The sequence below is a fragment of the Bos grunniens genome, chromosome 7, assembly GCF_055505025.1.
Source record: "Bos grunniens cultivar Pamir isolate PY7600 chromosome 7, Bosgru_T2T1.0, whole genome shotgun sequence".
NCBI classification, from domain to species: domain Eukaryota; kingdom Metazoa; phylum Chordata; class Mammalia; order Artiodactyla; family Bovidae; genus Bos; species Bos grunniens.
This window is the reverse complement of record NC_141171.1, coordinates 78,142,770-78,167,960: the sequence shown is the minus strand read 5'-3', so window position 1 is coordinate 78,167,960 and position 25,191 is coordinate 78,142,770. Positions and strand designations below refer to the sequence as shown.

Sequence of the window (25,191 nt, the reverse complement as noted above, 5' to 3'; positions counted from 1 at the left end):
CCTATTTTACTAAGATCATTCTTCCTCACCCCTACATTTTTCCTGGAATCAGTTCCTTTGCTGAAGTGCCACCTATTATGATCATAAACATCAGTACATTTCATCCATAGATGATTATTTTTTTAATTGAAAAAATGAGAACTTTTAAGACATCAATTCACTGATGCAGTTCAGTGTTACAGAAAAAGATAAAGTAAAAGAAATTTAAACAGCCTTTGTTTTACACACAGATTTAAGTCAGGTTTAATAAAACAAAGTTAATTTTACTGTAAGCCTCACAACTTAAATTTTTAAAAATTGTCTGAATTTGACTTTTTCTACTCTGTTTTAAAATTTATAATTTGTCATCTACTGAGAAACTGATATCAACTAATGAGAAAAGTGATATGTTCTCTATTACATTTGTCATTTTACAGCCCTGAAAGATGGACATATTTCCATGAATTCAAAAATTAATGGTTTATTGATTTCAACTATCCAGAGGTGTTTTTGATTGCCAGGTATCCACAATGTGGTGGTAGATATATATTGCTCGTTTTATCTGCATTTGGAATCTTAATTCAAAACTACAAAGTGTCACATGAAAAAGCTGCAAACTACAGTAGACAACTGTGCTGAAGAGTGTTCTATGGCTAAAGAATTAAAGTGTTATTGTATTAAGCTACGCTTTCTAACATGATGCTTAGTTATGTCTAGGTTTAAAACTGTCTTCTATGTTTCATTTTCCTTGAAGTCCAAAAAAGAAGAAAGATACAAACATCTTAGATTTAGTAGTCATACATGTTACTATCTTTCTCTTTATTGTATGTTAGTCATCCAGTCGTGTCCGACTCCTTAAGGCCCCATGGACTGTAGCCCAACAGGCTTCTCTGTCCATGGGATTTCCCAGGCAAGAATACTGGAGTAGGTTGCCATTTCCTTCTCCAGGGGATCTTCCTGATCCAGAGATTGAACATTGCAGATGTCGTGCATTGCAGGCAGATTCTTTAGGGTAATTTTTAAGCACTTGATTTAGGAAGAAATAAAAGGTACCATCTGAGCCACCAGGGAAGTCATCCTCTTCATTGCTCATTCATTAATAAAATGTGAGATCAAGATCTAAATTTACGTTGAAAAAATTTCTGGTGATTCAAGAAATTTTAATGTCCTTTTTCTCATAACCCTTTATGTTTTTTAATAGTCATCGAATTGTTAGTTTATTTTGTTATTGTTGCTAGCATTTTTCTTTATCTTTCAATGCTGATTTCCCTTGAACAAACAAAAACATTTAGCTAAATTGATAAAACTACTGCAAAACAGGTATCTTACCTTATTTTGGCCTGACGCCAACAATGTTGCAAATTATTTTCAAAATCAAGACACAGGTAATCCTGTCAATCACATTCTACAAAAGCATAAGGTAGCATCATATTTTTTGCGCCTTTAATGTCTTATAACTCTACCGTAACTAATGGAGCTTCTATTCTCGGAAATTGAATGGGGAAGGCATTCCTGTAGAGTGTACCATTTCCAGACAATGTTCTCTTAATTTTTTAATGCAACTATTATCATGATTTATAATTGCACTGAAGGTTCTCTGTAATCTTTTTCAGGATATGTTCATTGTTATTAGTGAAATCCTTAACTCCTTAGAAGGGATGTTTCATAAACCTATTTTATAACACTTTACTGAAAAAGGACGCAAACCTTACTTTTTTATGGATCAGGTTAACACCTGCACATCTTGCAGGTCCTTAGAGATCCAAGTAACTCTAATTTACAGGGGTGTTGAATTTGAGGGTAATTTTTGAGCACTTGATTTAGGAAAAAATAAAAGGTACCTATTGTTGTATTAATATGTGTCAGATTGCTAAACTGTTTTCTATATTAGAGAAGCTGCAAGTTAAAATCTATGATGTGATTTAAAGACATTGGTAAAAAGTTGTTTCTTTCTTTTATAATCATCATTTGATGAAAATTTCTGCTAACTAATGAATTCTAACTGTGGAGAACATATCAAAATGTGTTTCTATAACCATTGCACTGGCTTGACTCAACAATGCCTAGTTTGGAAGAAAGCAGAGGTACTTTAGCAATATGGAAAATGTGTTCAAACTGGATTAGAATTCCAGTATTACAATTTTTTAAAACAGAGAATTCAAAAGAAGGAAAGTCCCTGTTGGACTATGTCAGTAGGGTCTATTACCCAAGATACTGGAGGGAACTCGCTATAAATACGTTTCAGTCTTATAGCAGGAACCTGGAGCATGGTGGAGAAGCAGGGCTCCAGCATATGAATTATACATGCCTCTTGACAGTGTATCAACACAATAATGGCAAGATAGAATTTCAATAAATTGTCTTCTGCCTTTCCAAATTTATCAAAAGCAAATTTCAGTTATGGCTAAGTTTTGAACATAATTTCTAATTTATCCAAAAAGTTATGGAGGAAAGAAAAATGTAGTGCTAAGAAATGCATTTAGCAAGCAAAATTAAATATGATTTTGAAATTAAATGTTTATTTAATTATCCTTTTAATGTATTAGACACTGGAGGTAAAACTTGAAAAAACTTGAGTAGGAATTAGTATCTGTCACTCTTATCAATATTTAGTCAGTGTATACAAAACAAATTCAAGAATAAAGTGGAAGTCAACAATTGGGAGAGGGAATGGCTATTGAATGACTTCTAGAATAATCTAAAGAAAATGCAAAAGGATCAAATCAAATAGCTGCTTTTGGGCACAGAATTATCAGAATTTTGGACCAACTCAATTATATGATTTTAAATCCAGAATGTGAGTGTAACCCATATAATAATAGAAAATAAAAAAGAAGGGAAAATGAATCCAGGTGAACCAAACTATCACATCAATTATTAAGGAGTCTCCCAGACACAAGTTTATATATATTCTATTACAAGAGTATAAGAATAGGGAAGAAAAGTTCTTGCAAGGTGCTTCATGTTACAAGTAATACCAGCCATTTTTATATTTGGAAGAAGTTTCTAATTTTACCAGAAATCGACAATGTATTCATTCTAGCTAAGTGTAAAACTGCAGCATACTGCTTGTGCCCACATCCTAACAAAAAGCCATTTTGTCAAAGTAAAACTCTAAAGGAGATGAAAAATTATCCTAGGATGAAAGAAGAGAAAAATATGAGAACATGTCAGCAAATTTTGTTTTATTTTTAAATAGAATGAGCATTAATCATGGATTTTGAAAAGAAAGAAAAAAGTTAGTAGAGAGAGGAAATAAAATAATATCAACATGAGCCATACTTTAACATCCTAATGTTTTGTTGCCCTCTCAAAATTTTTATGAGATCTGCAGGTTTAAAGAATGTCCTTACCTTTAGTTGCTAAGTTGGGAAGCATTTAACTATTATTTATACTAACTAGATATTTTATAAAAGAAGTGTTAAATTCAGAAGTTGGATTAAACCATCAGGAAACACATATTCCAGTAAAACATTAACCACATGTCTTTAGACAATAGCAAACTTTGGGGTTTACCACATTAATTTCAACTGTAAAAAAAGTCCTTTAAAAATCTCTTCCTCTTCTGTAGACTCTAAAGTTTCTGAATTGAGATTGCATATGCTCTTAGTGTTTACTCTAGGTTAATTACATATGGTGGCCACATCTCATTTTGGCATTCCATGCTACACTATTCATATTATACTACTTAATTTATAATCTGGCTAGATCACTCCATTGTATAACAGTCAACTGGAACATATTTTACTATCTTAGTTCCTAGAAAACCACTGCTGAGAATGAAATGGACTTAAATTGGCATTTCTCACATTATGTTAGGTTTCAAAAGACAGAGGCCAGTTGCTTTTAGCTAAATCAGACAAACGGTCTTGCCAAAATTTGCCAATACCAAATTCCTGGGCTACACATGGATATCATCATATATTAAGGCTATCTCCATTGCTGGTAAAAATGAACATATTTTTTAGAGATTCACAGTTAAGAAATCCCAATCACTGCTGCAAAAACAGAACAGAATATTCTATCTTCAAAATGTCACAAGCTAAGATATTTAGGTCTAGCATTCAACCCACTCCAGTGTTCTTGCCTGGAGAATCCCAGGGATGGCGGAGCCTGGTGGGCTGCATTCTATGGGGTCGCATAGAGTCGGACACGATTGAAGTGACTTAGCAGTAGCATTCATTTTTGTAGATCCTCAGGTTTTAAACTTTCTCTTCCATAACATTTCTTTAGTAACTATGTCTTCTGCAAATGTCTCATGATTTTTCCTCTCCACAAACATCCCAGAGAGAAGAGTGGTTTCCTGTAGGTGGTCATGCCCTGTCTCATTTTCTTAGCACAGAAATTGAGTTTTTCCCTCTGTGGGTCCCTTTATGACAATGGTCTTTGCAATACATAATCAACGCAAATACTGGGGGCATAGGAAAGGTAAGTCATGGTGTTTTATTTGATGAGATAAGAGAATAAACTACATATATCATATTAAAAGATGCTTCCAGCATTCATCATTGAATGAGTTCATTTTGCTGGAGGAAAACAAATACCCAAGATGATGACAAATATAACAAGCTTGATAATTATTTGGAAATAGAAGACAGAACTCTGAGAGCTCCAGGGCGGATGGCAAGAGGAGGGAAGAATTGCTGTAAATGGGTCCAAAGAAAAGTGTGTGTGTGTCCTTTGAAATAACAGAAGGCAGATAAGAGAACAAAATGGAGAGAAGAGAGGAACAGACAGAGAAGGCAGTCGACAGTGCAAAACCCTACAGCCAGGGCATCAAGAGAGATGACTCACCTTAGGGCACCAAGGAATATTTTACATAACTTTAATTTAAAAAATACATTTTTGTTAGGTGGGGATGGTATGATAACTGCTGTATTATTAAAAAAAAACTCTGCTGTAGTCATAACATGCCTGTATGAATGAGCTGACTTGTGGATATTCATAAAAAAATATGAGTTTCATGTCTGCATGGACATGGTAAGGAATAGAAGCTATATGAAGATACAGCATGAAAACCTTGATCTCATTAGGGATTTGCAGAAATCCCCTTGAGAACTTTGGTATAAATGGAATTGCAGTTGGGGATGTACCAATTTTTCCTGGAATGCATGAAACAGCTTGCATCTGAAAGAGGTCCAGCTGATGTCTGAACTCTGCACAATTCTTAATTGCAAAGGTTCAGGTAAAGTCAGTGAGTACAACAATGCAGGCAGGAGACACTAGAGAGATTGGAAATGATGGAAACTTAGGATCTCCCGGCGTTTCCAAAGAGAAACACTTTTCCTTAATTTCACATCATTGTGGCCATATGTGGATGGCCACTCAGTGTCACTTAGAGTAACCACATTTTTTCCATGAGAAGATTCAAATTAAATATTTAGCTAAAATATCTTCATTAAAATGTCTGTGATATGTTTCCAAGCCCTGATATAAAGAGCTGAAATTTTATTGTTATAAAATTAATTAAAATGGTATATAAGTTTGTTCTTTTTCCGCTAATAAAAAACACAAATCCAAAACATTTAATTCGCCACTCCTTAACATATGACTCACATTTAATAGCCCAAGATTGAATTCCAGACACCACACCCACATTTCAGGAAGCAGTATGAAGGCGCTTGACAGTGTCAGAGAGAGTGAGATATTCTCTGAATTGTCAAAAGAAACTTTCTTCTTCACGAAGGACAAAGACATGAAGCAGCTGTCTCTCGGGGAAGGTTTCTATAAGGCCACCTGAAATTCCAAATATGTACCAGTGACTCTGAATATTCACTGGAAGGACTGATGCTGAAGCTGAAGCTCTGATACTTTGACTACTTGATGCAAAGAACTGACTCGTTGGAAAAGACCCAGATGCTGGGAAAGATGGAGGGCAGGAGGAGAAGGGGTTGGCGAGGATGAGATAGTGGATGGCATCACTGACTCAATGGACATGAGTTTGAGCAACTCCACGAGATAGTGAAGGTCAGGGAAGCCTGGCATGCTGCAGTCCATGAGGGGGCAAAGAGTTGGACTACTCTTAGTGACTCAACAACAACAACCTGTGGCCTAGACTCAGTCATGTGGTCACATTTGCTATTAAGGAACTTTGGAAATATCGTCCTCTTCCAATTGCTTATTTGCCCATCTAAAATATTTATTTTGGAAGAAGAATATAATAAAAGCTTGGGATGTTCAGTCTCAAAGGATGACTATAAAACTCCCCCTCCCCATCCATGAAAAATTCTCACTATAATGAAAGTAATCCACTAGACAAAGTGTTGTTAATTTTACTCTCTAATGAATGTGCTGGTAACATGCTACAAAATGAAGTTCAAAACCATTTCAAGACATGTGGAGCTATTTCCAAAAGAACTGTTTTGAATCATTGATGTTTAAGATATATTTCAAAATTAGAGAAAAACTGAATAACCCATGTTACAGATACCCACATCCCCAGCAGCTAGACTTAACAGATATTAACACATTTCCATCTAAGTTCTCTCTTTCTTGAAACAAATTTTTAGGGAAAATTCCAATATGCAAAGGACTACGTGGAAATGAACTGTTTGAGGATGAATGAAGGCTCAGAAAGGTGCACCCTTTCTTTGTGCCACTCTCTATACACCAAATCTCCAATGTTCTACTGAGTATTAAGCTGGCAAGATCCAAGGAGGCATTGATAAAAAAAGAACAAACAAGTGCTATTTCTGAGCCTACTAGAATTAAGACTTCTACTACACAAACTGGAAAAATGAATCTGCATGATGACATTATTTATTCTGACTTTCTTATTTCTTTGCATTCAGAGTGACTTTCTGAAAAGAAGAAATTCTTTTAGGAAATTTTTTTAGTTAAAAGAAAATGCAACTTTGGCCTCAATTCTCTCTATTTGAAGATGATCCTGTATGTCTATCTATTATGCACAGTGAGATGAAGTATACCATAAAAGTCATCTGTAAGAATACTATGGCTTTTGATTTTACACAACTGGTTATAAAATAAATGTTTTATACTTTCATAAAAGCAAATGCATTTAAATTTCAAAGAAAAGCAAAAATTAAATGATGCTAAAACATGAAAACATAATTATATGATGATCAACTTTAGTCTATGACCATTTGCCTCTGAACTTGACTATGAGACACACTGAGATACCTAGTTAGATATTGCCCTGAAATTTTAAGCACTGACTTTGCCATACTAAATTGAAAGGAAGAAAATAATACATGGAATAATGAGACTCACAATTCTAAAAGAGGAATTCATCTAGAGTTTTTCTTGCCACTTTGGCCGTGATCCACTTAACAATATGGAACAGTAAGGTGGTTGGCATGTGGAAAACACGGGTCTCAAAATGTCAGGGACAAGTGGTATATTTCCGTGTAGCACAGCCATAGCAAGCATTTTATTTCCCCCTGAAAGACTCAATTTGTCTAATTTATCTGAGACATGAACCCCGGAGAGTTCCTGAACAAGTTCTATACAATGTATTCTGCACACTTCAAAAGTAAGAAATAAATATGATATGACTTACCCTGACCTCCTTCCCAGTAATTCCTGACTTCACTCAGTCCTCGTTTCTAAAGAAAGAAAAAGCCAGAAGCACTTATTGTTAGTGTACCTACCAGTTATATAATTTAATCCAGAATACAATTCTTCAAAAATTAACTACTGAATAGCAGGTCTGTTTTCTTCTTCTTTTTCTTAATCTTTGACAAGTTGCTGAAATTGATTCTTTTAAAACCATTTTATTGAAGCATATCTGACATATGAAAAGCATACATATTTAATGTACGTATATGACTTGATAAACTTGGAAATAAGTATGCACTCATGAGACCATCATGACAATCTATGCCATAAGTATATCCACCACATCCAGAAGTCTCCTCTGAAAAGTGATTTAATGTTTGCTATCACTACCATAGCACTTTACCTGTTATAGACCAAACGGGTCAGTAGACATCTGTTCAACAAGCCTAGTCTGTTTCCTTTTCCTTCAGAATCCATCAGTTTCTAGATTTTGAGTTAAATACAGCTTTTAAATCTATATTTCATTTTGAAATTTAAAAATATCTTTAATTACATTGGAAAGAGAATTCACAAACAAATTTCGCCCTTTATTTACTTAGGTCAACTCCTCTCTCTGGTTTACTCACAATTCCTTAATTATTGTTTATTTCTGTAATTGTTGCATCTCTAAATATGTCTACATTAATCTGGAAGAAACAATCAGCTGGGCAAATTCAATATGTTCTAAGAAAAGTGTAATACTGGGAACTTCACAAAATGAGCATTTACTTTTATCTTTCAAAATGAACAGAAAGGGGGGCAGTGGGGGGAGAGGAGAAATAGCTGAGTAAATATTCAGATCATACAGAGTTAATTTTAAGAATGTAAGCATATGGAGCTGATAAATGGATTCTGGTTATCAGCAGTGCTTTAAAAATAATTAATCAGACAAAATGGTTTGATATCTACTGCAATTTGATATAATTATGAGAAATAACCAAAGATCAAGTTATGTTAAAACATGAGAGTCATCGTTTTTCTAATTACAATTTTATTTAAGTCAAAGTTGAACACCACCATGGGGCCCTGCTGCTATTAAAATAACAAGTTATTGCTGGAAAAGACACACTAGCTCCTTAGTCATCGGGCAAAACTGACAATAAAATAGCAGCAAAATAAGAAGTTGGCACAACCACTTCCTTCTATCATATGCTAACAGGGAAAAATAATGAAAGCTGGACCAACAACTGTACTTAAGATTAAAATGCATTTACATGAAATGCATGATTCTGAGGCAATTAAGGGTTTCATTTCTAGCAGCTTGTTACCAGAGTGGTACCAACAGTCCTTCATAATTAAAGGTGTCATTTCATCCTCAGACCCTTGGTGAGGAAAGTGAGAAATCACCTCATGTTTCTTGGGAATTGCAGCTTTCTAATCATTTTGAAACAGAGGGTGACTAGCGGAGTCACCTCCCCACTCTGTAATACAAAAGCAGCCTGTCTTGGAAACAGCTTCTGAGGAACCAAACATCCCCGCCCTCCACAATAATGTGTTTCATTTTGTACATCCTTCGTAATCCTGGCCAGGGTTCCTTTAAGGTGACTTGCCTCTTAACTTTTCAAAAGATGTGTTGTTTTACATTAACACCAGAAGCTCTATACATCAAGGGAAAAGAAAAAAAAACCTTCAAGTGATGGGGCTTCAAACGAATTTCTAATCTTTACAGTCCTTCAATACTTATATTTTAAGAACGGAGACATAATTTATTTCCAATGAAACTGAATTGCTTAGCTCTCTGCTAATAGGATCCTCAGGGCAAAAAAATATTGCAAGGGTGGCATCATATAAAAGCAGAAAGTGTCATAATTTTTTGAAATTTAAGCTAGAAACAATAAATTAATAAGTATGTTTGCCAAGATTATTGTATGTCTATGATAAATTGTTCTCATTTAGTAAAGGGGACAATGAACTTGAGTGGCCCAGAGGGTTATTAACAGACTGCTTATATTGGACTAAGAAGAATTGGTGAGCATTCTTATTTTATTAAGGCAGTCAAACAGCTATTTGCAGATATAATATGATTCTTTTACCCTTAGTCCTTATGTTTTTCTCTTCCTAGACTCAATTTGATTGGTTGCCAAATGACCATTGTAGGAACCTTTCTGTCTTTACCACAAAACGCTAAAATTCCCGTCTACTGCAAATACTTTTTTGAGTCCAATCATGAAGATTTAGTTTTTCATCAGGTCACATAATCAAAGGAGTGCTTAAATACCTTAAACTATCATTGTGGAGGAACAGAGCAGCTTTCTACAAAAGAATCATCACTAAAGCAAGGGAGGTCCATCTGCCTAATTAGCCAGAGAAGAAGACTGCCTTTGGTAAGCGTAATACTAAAACTGGCTTGGTTTTTCAAAGTGTGCTATCCCATCATCTTCCCTTGAAAATAATGAAAAGAAAGCCACAGTAACAGAGGGCTAAAGTGGATGACATGCAGGAAAGGCTCCGGGCAAGCATTGTGTTTCCTCCTGTGAAAAGTATCATCATTTATTATCCCTCATTAAAATTTAATTTTATATGGCGTCTTTCAAAGGTCATTTTTTAAACTGGAATTTTGTAAGTAATGTTACTGATGGGTTAACTACTGTGGGAAAAAAAAACCCCACAAACAATTCTTCATAGATTTATTGTTTTAAGCTATTATTAAAGAGGCACCTTTAAAAAACAAATGATTTCCCTCAGAGAGAACCAGAATGTTCTCCTTTCTAAGTAATTTAGTTTAGTCAGTAATTTCAGTTGGTTTTGCACAAGAAGCATCTTGGAAACTTATTAGAAGTGAATAATCTTCAGCATATAAAGGATTTAAACCTGCAACTTAACTATGATAAATTTAAAACAAGTAAGATAATAACATATTAATAGCACTAGAATTTAACACATCTTTCCTTTGCACTTACTGCAGTTAAAATTTATTTTTCTTCTAGTGAAACACTGTCCATTATAGACCATGATTTTTTCAACTTCTGTTCTTAAAATGTTGCATGTAGTTGTGAAGTTGTGATAAATGTTAATACTTAAGATCAGTATAAATACTTTTATTGGATTCCTCTAAAAAGAAAAAGAACATTTTTATTGTGTACCCAGATTTCAGGCAGTATATATACATTTTACTCTTTAATTCTGCAAGGACACATCAGAATAGACACTGAGCCCTTTTTACAATCAAGGAAACTGATGTTTACGGAGATAAGTGGCCTGCTAAAACCATGCAAGAAGACAATGGTAGGATACAAAAATTAGAATATTAATCCAAATCTTCATGAGCCCACTGGGTTTTTTCACCACCTAGGCTACTTACTAAAGAAAGTGAATCTATCTGCATTAGAAGAGAGTTCAGGAAACATTTTCAGTGAAGAGAAAAAATGGCACACATTTTCTGCTTTGTAGGGCATACAGTCTCTGTAGTAACTATTTAAAGTCATAATTGCAGCATAAAGCAGCTTTAGACAAAGTATAAAGAAATGAGCTAGTTGTATTCCAGTAAAACTTTATTTACAAAAATGGTCACTGGGCCAGACTTGGTCAAACAATCATAGTTTGCCCTATACTAAGATACAAGCTATGTGAAGATACAAAATGTATTTTGTTTAACATTATACAACTCATTACCTCAAAAAGTAATGAATAATTAATGATAATATAAAAATAAGGCTAATATTTACATGGAATTCATTACGTGCTAGTCATTTTTGCATGTAATAACTCATTTATTTCTCAAAGTATCCTTATAATTTATCTACAATTTTCACCCATTTTAAGAGAAAAGGAAACTGAAGAATGAATGCTTAATTTTTCATGATAATTCAGAAAATAATCCTTGGCAGGATCCAAGATTCAGATTATAAAAGTACACAGTAGGAGCTTAAGAATCGATTAAATGAATGATTTAATCAATACAGAGAATTAGTTCTATATATTTTAAGACAGAGTTATATATCTTAGTAGTCCATGAAATATCGCTCTTCCAAATTGTCTAGGTTTATAAAGTCAAATTTAAAAGACAATAAAGAGAAGAAAAGGTAAATGAAATAAAGAAGATAACATAATAGCATTGATATAAATGCAGAATTACAAATCACGTTAATTTCTACAAAGAACTGGATAAATGCTCTGAGAGCATGCCAGTGGGACAGAGAGGTATGGGAAGGTCTCCAAAGAAAGCATATTGAAATTAAGAGTTTCTGATGAATAGGAATTATCTGAATGAAGGAGAACATTTCAGGCTGATAACTAGCCATGGTTAAAAGTCCAGAAACAGAAATGATGATGAATCAAACAAAAGAGTGAATAATGCAGCTAGGAATTAGATGCTGGCAGAAATTTACAAGTTAGGGCAAGGGAGAGAGAAAATATCAAGTGTTAATGAAGTGAGGAGGTTAAAGTTCAATAATAAAATTTTGGACATTTTAAGTTTGAGAAACCTAAAAGAAATTCAAGTAGAGTTGTTTAGAAGGCATTAGATCTATAAACCAATCTCTCAAAGGAAAGATATGGGTGAGTGAGAAGAAATGGTAAATATGAGTATTTGGAAGACATTAAGTTATGGGTGTGGAATACCATCTAGGGAAAGTTTATATAGAGAGAAGAACTTTGATATTTTGGAATGTCTCAGTAGTAAAGAATCTGCCTGCCAATGCAGGAAACATGGGTTTGATCCCTGCTTTGGGAAGATATCCTATAGAAGGAAATGGCAACCCACTTCAGTATTCTTGCCTGAAAAATCCCATGGACAGAGGAGCCTGATGGGCTACAGTCCATAGGATCACAAAAGAGTCGTACATGACTTAGTGACCAAACAACAGCAGAGAGAGTACCTTGTGAAGGAGGCCGAGAAGTAGTGGTCAGAGCAGAAGGAAAACAAAAACAGGAAATTGTAGTAAGGTGAAAGCTAAGAGTGTCTTCAAGAAGGAGGCTTGGCTCCTTCTATGTTGAATGTGGTGAAACATTAAGTAAGATGAGGACTAAGAAGTATTCTTTACATGGTCGTACTGTACAGCACAGGAAGCTATAGTCAATATCCAGGGATAAATCACAATGGAAAAGAATATGAAAAATAACATATATATATATATATATATACTGTATATATAACATGTATATATGCTTACTGTAGTCTTTTCAAATAGGAAAACAATTCAATTATACATATATAATATATATATACATATATATTTACATATATAGGAAGAGTATAGTTGATTTGCAACTGTGTGCTAACTCCTGCTATACAGCAAAGCAATTCATTTATGCATATATGTAATATGCATAAATATATGTATTATGCATAAATATATGTATTATGCATAAATATTATATATGTATAATATGTGTGTATGTATGTATACTATATATGCATATATTATATATATAAATGAATTTCTTTTCTGTGCAGTGCAAATTAACACACCATTGTAAATCAACTATACTCCAATAAGATAATTTTGCTTAAAAGTGTTCTTTGGATTTCCAGTGTGGAAATCATTGACGTCTTTAACAAAGTTGTTTTGGAGTCAAGGATGCAGAAATAAGACAGGAGTAGGAAGGTAATTATGGCAATAAGGTGTAACAGCCCATAAAGACAACATTTATTTTTTTAAGAAAAGGAAAGTATGTGTGAAATCACAACAACACTAGGCTTAAGAAATCGTGGAGAGCAAGTGAATGAAATTGAGTTGGGGTTGCTATGAACAATGCAAATCTAAAATCCAAACAACCAATGGCTTATACTAGAGAGATTCCCTGAGATGTCTTCAAGTTGGCCCCACATAATAATTTAAGTGTGGTATAGATTACACACTCTCACTTTGTCCCACTATTTATGGATGCAGTCAATTAAGCTTAGCAACATTACACAGTAGTAGCAAAGCCATTGCATTTTCCATCCTGTGGGGCTGTCAGCGTATAAAGTCATTTTCCAACTGTCAGGGCAGAGGATTCGCTCTCTGGATAGTGATTACAATCCTTTGAATGTTTATGTAGAAACTCTTCCTACCCAGAAGAGAAACTATTACAACAAGCACTATCAGTGAATGATACACTGCTTCTTTTTGCATTCTTAACACAAGCATAACTAAGCTACCACATAAATCAGAGAAGCATACACATTCCTTAGGAATTATTTTCTTGAATTTAAATAGCTATTGATTGGTAGGGACCAGGTCTCTACTTCTATTTTTTCTCTCTTTAAATTAATTTTTACCAAGCACTGGATTTTACTATTTATTCAATAATTCATTCAACAAAATTATAAAGTACTATTTATTAAGAACAAGAAATATCAAAATAAACAAGACATGCTTCAGCTTTCATACAACTTATACTCTAGTGGCTTCTTATATATATTTATATTCTAGGGGCTTCCCTGGTGGCTCAGATTGTAAAGAATCTGCCTGATGTGGATTCAATCCCTGGGTTGGAAAAGGCCCCCGGAGAAGGAAATGGCAACCCACTCCAGTATTCTTGCCTGGAGAATCCCAGAGGAGCATAGTGGGCTACAGTCCATAGGGTTGCAAAGAGTCAGACATAACTGAGCACACACACATATGTTCAGTGAAGCATTATTTACAATAGCCAAGACACTGAAGTAAGTGTTCATAGAGAGATATAAAGATGAAGAAGATGTGATGTACATGTGTGCACACATACACACTGGAATGTTATTCAGCCATAAAATAAAGTTTGATATTTTTCCATTTGGGACAATGTAGATAGACCTAGAGTGTATTATCCTAAGTGAAATAAATCAAATGGAGAAAGAAAAATCCTGTGTGATTTGACTAGTATATGAAATCTAAAAACAAACAAATGTAACAAAAGAGACACAGATTCATTTAAACAGAGAAGGAACTGATAGTTGCCAGAGGAGCAGATGTGGGGTAGGGGATAAACTGAAGTAGGTAAGGGAGATTAAGAGGCACAAACTCAGTTTTAAAATAAGTAAGTGACAGGGATGCAATGTACAGCATAAGAGATACAGTCAATAACATTTTAATAATTTCCTATGGTAACAGATGGTAATTAAACTTATCATGGTGATCATTTTGTAATGTAGAAATTATTAAATCACTGTTACACACCTGAAGTTAATATAATATAGTAAGTTAATTGAAATTCAATTTAAAAACTCCAAAAAAAACAAAAAAAGAATTAGTAGGACATAATGACTGACTGACTGTAGGGGGAAAAGGAGATAAAACTGAAGCCTAGATACCTGGTTTGAACAACTTCCCTTCCTGTCTGATGATGTGATGTCATATTGTGAACTGCCCTGTGAAAAGGCCCATGTGGGAACCATGCGGCTTTCAGTGGATAGCCAGAGAGAAAGACAGCTTCAGTCTGACAGCCCACTAGGTACTAAATCTTGCCATCAACCATATAAACTTAGAGGCAGATCCTTCCCCAGTCAAGCCTTCGCTAAGTCTCCAGCACTGGCTGTCACCTGACTGAGCTTTTTGAAAGACACTGAATTGGAGGACCCAGCTTAGTTGGGTTCAAATTCCTGACCCAATAAAACCATGAGATAATAAATGAACAAACAGGTGATGGGTTTTGTTTGTTTTTTAAAAGACTGGGAATTAGGTAACAAGACCTTGGGAAAATTACTTAACTATTAGGCGTCAGATTTCTAAGAATGAATCCTCTCTTGCTTGTGGCTATAAGTAAATCTATGTTAGGGGCCAGAAACATAAATCTCTACTGAAATCAAGCAGGCAACATACCAGTAAAAGAAGGCTGAGAGGCGTAAGAGAAAAATAACACCATAAGTGAGTTGATAAATGGCAACTAGGTATTAAAGAGATTGGAATACTAGAACACCCTACCTGCCTCCTGAGAAACCTGTATGCAGGTCAAGAAGCAACAGTTAGAACCAGACATGGAACAGACTGGTTCAAAATTGGGAAAGGAGTGAGTCAAGGCTATATATTGTCACCTTGCTTATTTAACTTATATGCAGAGTACATTATGCAAAATGTCGGGCTGGGTGAAGCTCCCACTGGAATCAAGATTGCCGGAGAAATATCAAAAACCTCAAATATTCAGACATTGCTGCTGCTACTGCTAAGTTGCGTCAGTTATTTCCGACTTTGTGCAACCCCATAGATGACAGCCCACCAGGCACCTCCATCTCTGGGATTCTCCAGGCAAGAATACTGGAGTGGGTTGTCATTTCCTTCTCCAGTGCATGAAAGTGAAAAGTAAAAGTGAAGTCGCTCATTTGTGTCCAACTCTTTGCAACTCCATGGACTGTAGCTCACCAGGCTACTCTGTCCATGGGATTCTCCAGGCAAGAGTACTGGAGTGGGTTGCCATTGCCTTCTCCAGATATGCAGATGACACCATCCTAACGGCAGAAAGTGAAGAGGAAATAAAGAGCCTCCTGATGAGGGTGAAAGAAGAGGGTGAAAAACTGGTTTAAAACTCAACATTCAAAAAACTAAAATCATGGTATCTGGTCCCATCACTTCATGGCAAATAGAAGGGGAAACAATGGAAACAGTGACAGATTTTATTTTCTTTGCTTCCAAAATCACTGCAGACAGTGACTGCAGCCTTAAAATTAAAGACTCCTTGGAAGAAAAGCTATGACAAACCTAGACAGTGTATTAAAAACAGTCACTTTGTTGATGAAGGTGGGTATGGTCAAAGCTATGGTTTTTCCAATAGTCATGTATGGATATGTGAGTTGGACCATAAAGAAGTTGAGAGCCAAAGAATTGATGTTTTCAAAAAGTGGTGCTGGAGAAGACTCTTGAGATTCATTTGGACAACAAGGAGATCAAACTAGTCAATCCTAAAGGAAATCAACATTGAGTATTCATTGAAAGGACTGATGCTGAAGCTGAAGCTCCAGTACTTTGGCCACCTGATGAGAAAAGCCAACTCATTGGAGAAGAGCCTGATGCTGGGAAAGATTGAGGGCAGGAGGAGGGGATGACAGAGGATGAGATGGTTGGATGGCATCATTGACTGAATGGACATGAATTTGAGCAAACTCTGGGAGATGTGAAGGACAGGGGAGCCTGGTTTGCTGCAGTCCATGGGGTCACAAAGAGTCAGACACAACTGAACAACAATAACAACAACGAGGTCTTGGGAGACAGAAGTGAACAGCAGGAACTACAGCAAACTTGAAACAACGAAGCACCTTAAGGAAAAAAAATGAATAAAAGTGAAGAAACCTGGATTTGTGTACATAGCCATCTAATTAAATACACTATACTTTAAAGCTGTATGTGTATAAAGACAGAATAATAAAAATATAGTCAGGAGTAAGAGAGAGGAATAGACAGAGAGACAGATATTTGAGGCTGGAAGGCTAAATTTGATTAGAAGACTATCAGAATGAACTGTGCTGTGATTTAGTGGCCCATATGAGAAAAGCACTATATCTGGGAGTAAAAGTAAGGAAGGTAAGGAATATAGTAGGGAGAGATCAATTAGATGGCAAGATATAAATGGTAGACTTTTATGATGGACTCCTGCCATGATGGTCTTGATCAAGGTCATATAGCTGATAATTAGTGGAATCACACATATGGCTGCCAACTAAGATATCCAATTGTGACTCTGAAGAAATGGCAGAGAGTTAAAGTTGCAATGCTCTTGAATTGACCTGCTGATCTCAAGTGTCAAAAGGATAGAGCTGGCCAAGGAAGACCGGTATTGGAAGTCTGATTAAAAGAGAGGTCTTACAGTTTGGACAGACAAAATGTTATGTATTAAAATGACAGGGAGAGATAAAAAATATTGAATAAATGCAATAGATGGGGTATAGGAAGATAAGATTTAAAAAAAAAAAAAGAGAGGAAGAGGTACTTATTCCCAATCTAGGTAAGAGGATAATGTTTGAGCACCAAGACAAATTTAACTAGCAAAAAGGGTACAATCAAATCTAGGGTCATTTATTTTTGCCCTTTAAAAATACACACAGATTACTGTCATTCCTCTTTGGGGAACTGGCTAAGATGATTGACAAAAATTATAGTTATAACCCTCTATTTCAATTATTTTTAATGGAAGCATAGCATAATATGACAAATAGGAAATATGGAAAAATTTTAAAGGATCCTTCAATAAACGAGAACTCCTGCTCTGGAAGCACCCACTGACCCTATTTGAAATGAAATAAAAGCCTGCTTATTAACAAAAAAAGATGTCCACCTCTCTACTCTCTTCCCTCAAAGCTACACAATAACATGGGATTCAATACAAAGCCAAATCAGCAAATTTGCAGTTCTTGTCTACTTGTACATGCTTCAGAATGCCACTATCTGTATGAATTGTAATAATTTTTACATGATTGCACACAGACTTAAATCAAAAGAAAAATGATAATATGTTTAAAAAGACAAGTGTTTGCTATTTGCATGAGAAGAAAATTTTGAAAAAAAAAATCCAGTTCAAGTTCTGTTCTATGCTGCTTAACTTATTTCATAGCTTTATTTAGGACACAGAGGGGACAGTTTCTATAAAAATATTAATATTAAGTACCCAGCCAGTGTTTTAAATCACATCTGGGCTACAGGTCACCCATGAACAGACAACATGGGGAAGAACGTCAGTGAATTTGCAAGGTCCTTTTCCCTTGGCACATCCTCCTTTTCTATCTATATTTGGCAGATTTCATCTCATCCTTCAAGATTTAGCACTAGGGCCACCTTCTGTGGAGTCTTTCTGTATACTTACATGCAAAAATTATTGCTTTCTTCTTATTTTCATAGTACTCTGCTTATGGCTCTGTTTTGATATATTTCTCATCATCTTATAACTCTTTTATAGCTGTCTTCTACTTTAGATTATGAGTATCTGAACAGTAGTGCCCTTCTCATTCTCTTCTAATCCCTAAAATTTATCATAATATATGATTTGCGAGATATTCATTAAATAAGCACAAATTTGAATGAATGAGTGGGTGAAGTGAGTAAGATATAAAAGGCAGTATGCATTTCACTAGGTCAAGGGCAAAGCTTTTCCTCTGACATGTGAATTATTTGGGCAGGAGGCATTAATGTCTGGTTGAGCTTATTAGCTCATGGGTCAGTCTACACTATCTAGGTATATACCCACATGTTGAAATTTCCACAGTTCATGCATGTGAAGAGGAGACTGGGAGTGTAAGAATTATGTCTACATTAACTCCAGAAAAATAGTCAAGTAAGAGAACTCACTTTACTTCCCAGTAACACTCTGCCATGGCTTTCTACAACCATAATCAGATTTTTCAGGAACAAATGCCAATGTCGATTTTTTAAATTATGCTCCTATGGCTTCTAGTACTTAAATAGGTATCTGCCTTTGTACTAGAAATGCAAGAACATACCTGATGTGTTCTCAGCCTGAGAAGTAGGAACAGTGATGGTGACTGTAGTCTTGCTCACATTCATATTTTAATGAATTTAATTTCTAATTTAAAGCAACTTTACCTTTATTGAAGTAAGGGTGGGGGGAACTGTGGAACATTTTCTCTTGTGGGATAGTTGTATCTTGCTTTTACATTTATGCTTTCAAAATGTATTTTAAGATCATACGTATGATCTCATCTGTTAAACGTGGTATAAAGAATATTTTGTAAAGGCTATGTTCATATTTTCCCCATGTGTATGCATATATATATATTTAAACATTTCTATAAAGATGGGTTTCCCTTCTTTATAGAAGGGAAACTCAGATGGTAAAGAATCTGCCTGTAATGCAGGAGACCTGGGTTCAATCCCTGGGTTGGGAAGATTCCCTGGAGGAGGGCATGCAACCCACTCCAGTATTCTTGCCTGGGAAATCCCATGAACAGAATAGCCTGGTGGGCTACAGTTCATGGGGTCACAAAGAGTCAGACATGACTCAGCGACTAAGCACTGCACATCTATAAAGATATGAAGCAGTAAATGTGTGAGTCACTAGAAAATGGCACACGATTTGAACCAAGGAGTGAGAAATTACAGATCTGTGTCATTTCATGTGAGGGAAAATAACAGAAAACTGCTTGAAAAACACAGAAAAGTTGCAGGTAAATGCTGAGCAATTGCAAAAAGACTGCTATTCCATGAGACATTTTCCCTTAGTGTTTTTTATCTTTAAGCTGAATGTGTAGGGCTATGTTAATGTGCACATTTACATCTTGGCTTTTTGAATGTGGCCACTGATGCTGCCACAGGTGTTCTCTGGCAGTCTCAAGAGAGGCGGGGCATACCCAGCTGTGCGGCTGCAAGGGAGAACAATCCTGGGGGTGAAGAGCCAGTACCCGATTTCTGAACAGCCACAAAACTGAGATCCCAGTGTCATCACTCCCTACACTTGTCTCCATTACTCATGCCATAGGCTTAGGCTGCTGAGAGAAACGTGCAAAATATAATGCTCTTGGTTTGAAGCACAGGAAAATCTTCATTTTGACTGTTTTAATTCCCTAGATTTATGACCTTCCCATTTCATTATATATATCTTTCAGTGTTTACAGCACAGGGCCAGTCCCACTCCCCTCATGTATCATTTTCTGATATTCACATTCTCTCTGGCAAGACTCTAATGATAAGTCCGGTCTTCTGCTGTGACACAATTCTGTTCATGTTGCTAATTTCTTAATTTCCCTGCCCCTACCCTCTCTCTTTACTGCACAGTGTCACTTGAGGCTAAATGAGACTTTTGTTGTTGTTTTTAAGCCTTCAACTGTCCTGCTTCTCAATTTCCAGCTGAAGTTATAATCTTCTGTTTGGGATACCACAGTTGATTACTCTCGAAATGACTGTAATGTTCATTATCCACCATTTGTTGGAAGGGTGAAAGAAAACTATGATTAAATAAAAATTGGCTTGGATTTTGCTTCATACTTCTACTACACTACTTTAAGGGCTTAGTCAAAATCTTGCTGTTGGTGTTTCTAAATGTTTTTCTCTAGCACTTCTCTGGTCACTATAAGGGTGGCCAGAAGTTGAATTATTGACTCCATTATTTACCATTACCAGAATTCATACCCTCTTCAGTGGGACTTTGTAGTTTCTCACACCGGAGGTTGATTATACACTTCCACTCTAACAGTGGGCTCAGTCATGTGACTTTATTTGGCCAACAGGCTTGCCACGGGCTTACATACTCGGGCTTGTCCTCCTGCACCTCTGCCATTTGTAAAAATAACCCACCTGGTTCGACATGCTGCCCCAAGGAAAATGAGAAATACAGAAGCATATTTGGACTCAACCACCCCCCACCCCTGGGGACCACCCTGGCCTAGAAAGCCAATTCCCTGCCCACCGATACACAAGAAGGACAGAATAAATTGTTGTTGGTTTAAATCGTTGAACTTTGGGACAGTTTATTATGCAACAGTAGTTGACCAATACCGCTACCCAGTATTGTGACTATGAGGAGAAAAGTGAAGTGAAGTGAAGTGGCTCAGTCGTGTCTGACTCTTTGCTACCCCATGGACTGTAGCCTGCCAGGCTGCTCTGTCCATGGGATTCTCCAGGCAAGAATACTGTAGTGGGTTGCCATTTCCTCTTCCAGGGGATCTTCCCAACCCAGGGATCGAACCAAGGTCTCCCTCATTGCAGGCAGATGCTTTACCCTAAGCCACCAGGGAAGCATGTTCAGCCAGACTATGAGGAGAAAAAATATACAGTTAATTTCAGTGTATACCTTTACACAGTACTCATTGTGTGGTGAAATATGCAATCTGGGAAACCACAAAAGACACTGAAATTGTGAACTCTGCTCTGGAAGATTTTGGTTAAGGGCACGACATTCATCCTATTCATTTTTTTAATATCATTTATAGAGAGTTCCTCTGTGCCAAATACTGTGCTACAGCTTGAAAGAACAAAAATAAACAAGGTGGAGACCTGACCTCGATAAAGTCTACCAGGAGGAGACAGACTTGCAAATAGAGCAGTGCTTATAAAATTACACACAGAAGATGAATCTGAATTGTACATAGCACAGTTGTTTGAAGTCCAGCAATAAAAAGAATGAGGTAAACTTTTCAAAATGGAAATATAAATGTTTCTCACATCAATGAATGAAAAAGCAGGTTTCTGAACAGCGTGAAAGATATGGCACCATTTGTTTTTCAAAATGCACACAGAATGTATTATTCTACATGAAGATGTATACGTGTAAATGTATGGAAATGGTTTTGAATGATACCTACAAAGCGGTGGTTATTTGTGATAAAGGGACTGAGATTACCAAGCACTAAGGAAAACTTTTGCTGTATTAATCCATAGTGCTTTAAGCTTTGCAAAACTTTCTCATAGTTTAGTACATAATTGAAAAGGAATGAGGAGGACTTTCACGTTTGGGTAAGGTGGAATAACACGGACTGAATTTACATTCTCTCCTGAAACAACCGGAAACTGACAAAATGTATGAAACAAAAATTTAAACATACTGGATATCGGACAAGATCTGTAGTCCCGAGAGATGACAAATGAGATAAGGCTCATGACTACTATCGTCGTCTGTTAGCACTGCTATAAACAAAATAGCACAGGCCGAATGACTGATAAACAGAACAACTTTATTTTTCACAGTTTCCGCCTGAGGCAATAAGTCTGAGATCAGGGCGCCAGCATGTTCAAATGAAAGCTTTCTTTTAGTTGGCAGACTTAGAGTTATATCCTCACTTTTGAGGTTGAAGAGGCAAGGAAGCTCTTTGGGGCCTCTTTTATAAGGCACTAAAGTCACTGTAGACTGTTCTATAGTGTTATTCACTCAATCGTGTCCAACTCTTTGCGACCCCATGGACTGTAGCACAGCAAGGGCCTCTGCCTATGGGATTCTCCAGGCAAGAATCCTGGAGTGGGTAGCCATTCCCTTCTTCAGGGTATCTTCCTGACCCAGGGACTGAAACCTCATCTCCTGCGTTGCAGGCAGATTTTTTTACCATCTGAGCCAAAAGAGATGTACACAAAGAACACCAGGATCAACAGTGCTCTTTTTAAGTATTCAGCTGAGTCCTGATCAGTAAAGCAAACGCATGAGAGGAAATTACCTGAGGCTATAGAAAGAACAACCTAAAAAGAGTCATCACACAGGGCTGGGAGTAGTACTGGTTCCAGGATCATGGGGCACTGAGTAAAGCAAATAGAAGGGCCTTGCCACAGCAGTGTTGAACAATTACCCCAAGGCTGAGGACTACTCTGCTCTCCCAACAAATCTTAAATCTCAAACACTCAAGGTTCAAAATAACTCTACCATAAAACACAGCTTAATAATATTCACAGGGAAATAAAAGAGCCAGTACTCAACAAGATAAAGTTCACAAACTGACAGCCAATCAAAACTTACTAAAAAAAAAAAAAAAGAAAATTACAAAAATAAGTATAATAATATGGTTCATATATAGTTCAGTTCAGCTCAGTTCAGTTTAGTCGCTCAGTCGTGTCCAACTCTTTCTGACCCCATGGACTACAGCACATCAGGCCTCCCTGTACATCATCAAATCCCGGAGTTTACTCAAACTCATGTCCAGTGAGTCAGTGATGCCATCCAACACATTTCATCCTCTGTCGCCCCCTTCTCTTCCTGCCTTCAACCTTTCCCAGCACCAGGATTTTTTCCAATGAGTCAATTCTTCATATCACATAGCCAGAGTATTGGCGTTTCAGCTTAAACATCAGTCCTTCCAATAAATATTCAGGACTGATTTCATTTAGGATGGACTGGATGGATCTCCTTGCAGACCAAGGGGCTCTCAACACCATAGTTCAAAACCATCAATTCTTCTGCACTCAGTTTTCTTTATAATCCAACTCTCACATCCATACATGACTACTTGAAAAGCCATAGCTTTGACTAGATGGACCTTTGCTGGTAAAGTAATGTCTCTGCTTTTTATTATGCTGTCTAGGTTGGTCATAACTTTTCTTCCAAAGAGCAAGTGTATTGTAATTTAATGGCTGCAGTCACCATTCACAGTGATTTTGGAGCCCCCCAAAATAAAGTCTCTCACTCTTTACATTGTTTCCCCATCTATTTGCCATGAAGTGACGGGACCGGATGCCATGATCTTAGATTTCTGACGTTGAGTTTTAAGCCAACTTTTTCATTCTCATCTTTCACTTTCATCAGGGGGATCTTTAGTTCTTCTTTGCTTTCTGCCATAAGGGTGGTGTCATCTGGATATCTGAGGTTATTGATATTTCTCCCAGCAATCTTGATTCCAGCTTGTGCTTCATCCAGTCCAGTGTTTCTCATGATATACTCTGCATATAAGTTAAATAAGCAGGGTGACAATATACAGCCTTTACATACTCCTTTTCCTATTTGGAACCAGTCTGTTGTTCTATATCCAGTTCTAACTGTTGCTTCTTGACCTGCATACAGATTTCTCAGGAGGCAGGTCAAGTGGTCTGGTATTCCCATCTCTTTCAGAATTTTCCACAGTTTATTGTGATCCACACAGTCAAAGGCCTTGGCATAGTCAATAAAGCAGAGATAGAGGTTTTTCTGGAACTCTCTTGCTTTTTCCATGATCCAGTGGATGTTGGCAATTTGATCTCTGGTTCCTCTGCCTTTTCTAAATCCAGCTTGAATATCTGGAATTTTACAGTTCATGTACTGTTGAAGCCTGGCTTGGAAAATTTTGAACATTACTTTGTTAGTGTGTGAGATAAGTGAAATTGTGTGGTAGTTTGAGCATTCTTTGACATTGCCTTTCTTTGGGATTGGAATGAAAACTGATCTTTTCCAGTCCTGTGGCCACTGCTGAGTTTTCCAGATTTGCTGGCATATTGAGTGCAGCACTTTCACAGCATCATCTTTTAGGATTTGAAATAGCTCAACTGGAATTCCATCATCTCCACTAGCTTTGTTTGTAGTGATACTTCCTAAGGCCCATTTGACTTCACATTCCAGGATGTCTGACTCTAGGTCGGTGATCACACCATCATGATTTTCTGGGTCATGAAGTTCTTTTTTTGTACAGTTCTTTTGTGTATTCTTGCCACCTCTGCTTAAGGTCTTCTGCTTCTGTTAGGTCCATACCATTTCTGTCCTTTATCAAGCCCATCTTTGCATGAAATATTCCCTTGGTATCTCTAATTTTCTTGAAGAGATCTCTAGTCTTTCCCATTCTATTGATTTCCTCTATTTCTTTTCATTGATCACTGAGGAAGGGTGTTTTATCTCTTTGTGCTGTTCTTCGGAACTCTGCATTCATACGCTATATCTTTCCTTTTCCCCTTTTCCTTTCACTTCTCTTCTTTTCACAGCTATTTGTAAGACCTCCTCAGACAACCATTTTGGCTTTTTGCATTTCTTTTTCTTGGGGATGGTCTTGATCACTACCTCCTGTACAATGTCATGAACCTCCATCCACAGTTCTCCAGGCACTCTGTCTGTCTATCATACTAGTTAAACTAATTAATGAACTTACCCAAAACAGACATGATAATTTAATCTCCAGACAATGATATTAAACAGTTATTAAACAGTTATTAAAATTATCTTCCATATGATCACAAAATTAAGCATAGACATAGAAGATATTAAAAAAATAATTTAATGTAAATCCTATAAGTGAAAACTGCAATGTGTATGATAGAAAAGACACTGGGTAGGCTTAATGTCAGAGTACACATAGCCAAAAAATTCAAAAGAACTTGAAGGCATAGCTGCAAAATTGTCTAAAATGAAACACCGAGAGAACAAAATCAGTTCAAA

At 36.4% G+C, this 25,191-nt stretch overlaps 1 long non-coding RNA gene across 5 annotated transcripts in view; it reads right to left on the bottom strand.

Moving 5' to 3' along the window:
- Window positions 1-25,191, bottom strand: part of LOC147369852 (uncharacterized) — a 1,128,106-nt gene that overhangs the window by 232,724 nt on the left and 870,191 nt on the right. For all 5 annotated transcript variants that reach the window (XR_015167976.1, XR_015167967.1, XR_015167966.1 and 2 more), the window contains one exon: window positions 7,499-7,544. This is a non-coding gene — a long non-coding RNA (uncharacterized LOC147369852). The remainder of the gene's footprint in view (window positions 1-7,498; window positions 7,545-25,191) is intronic.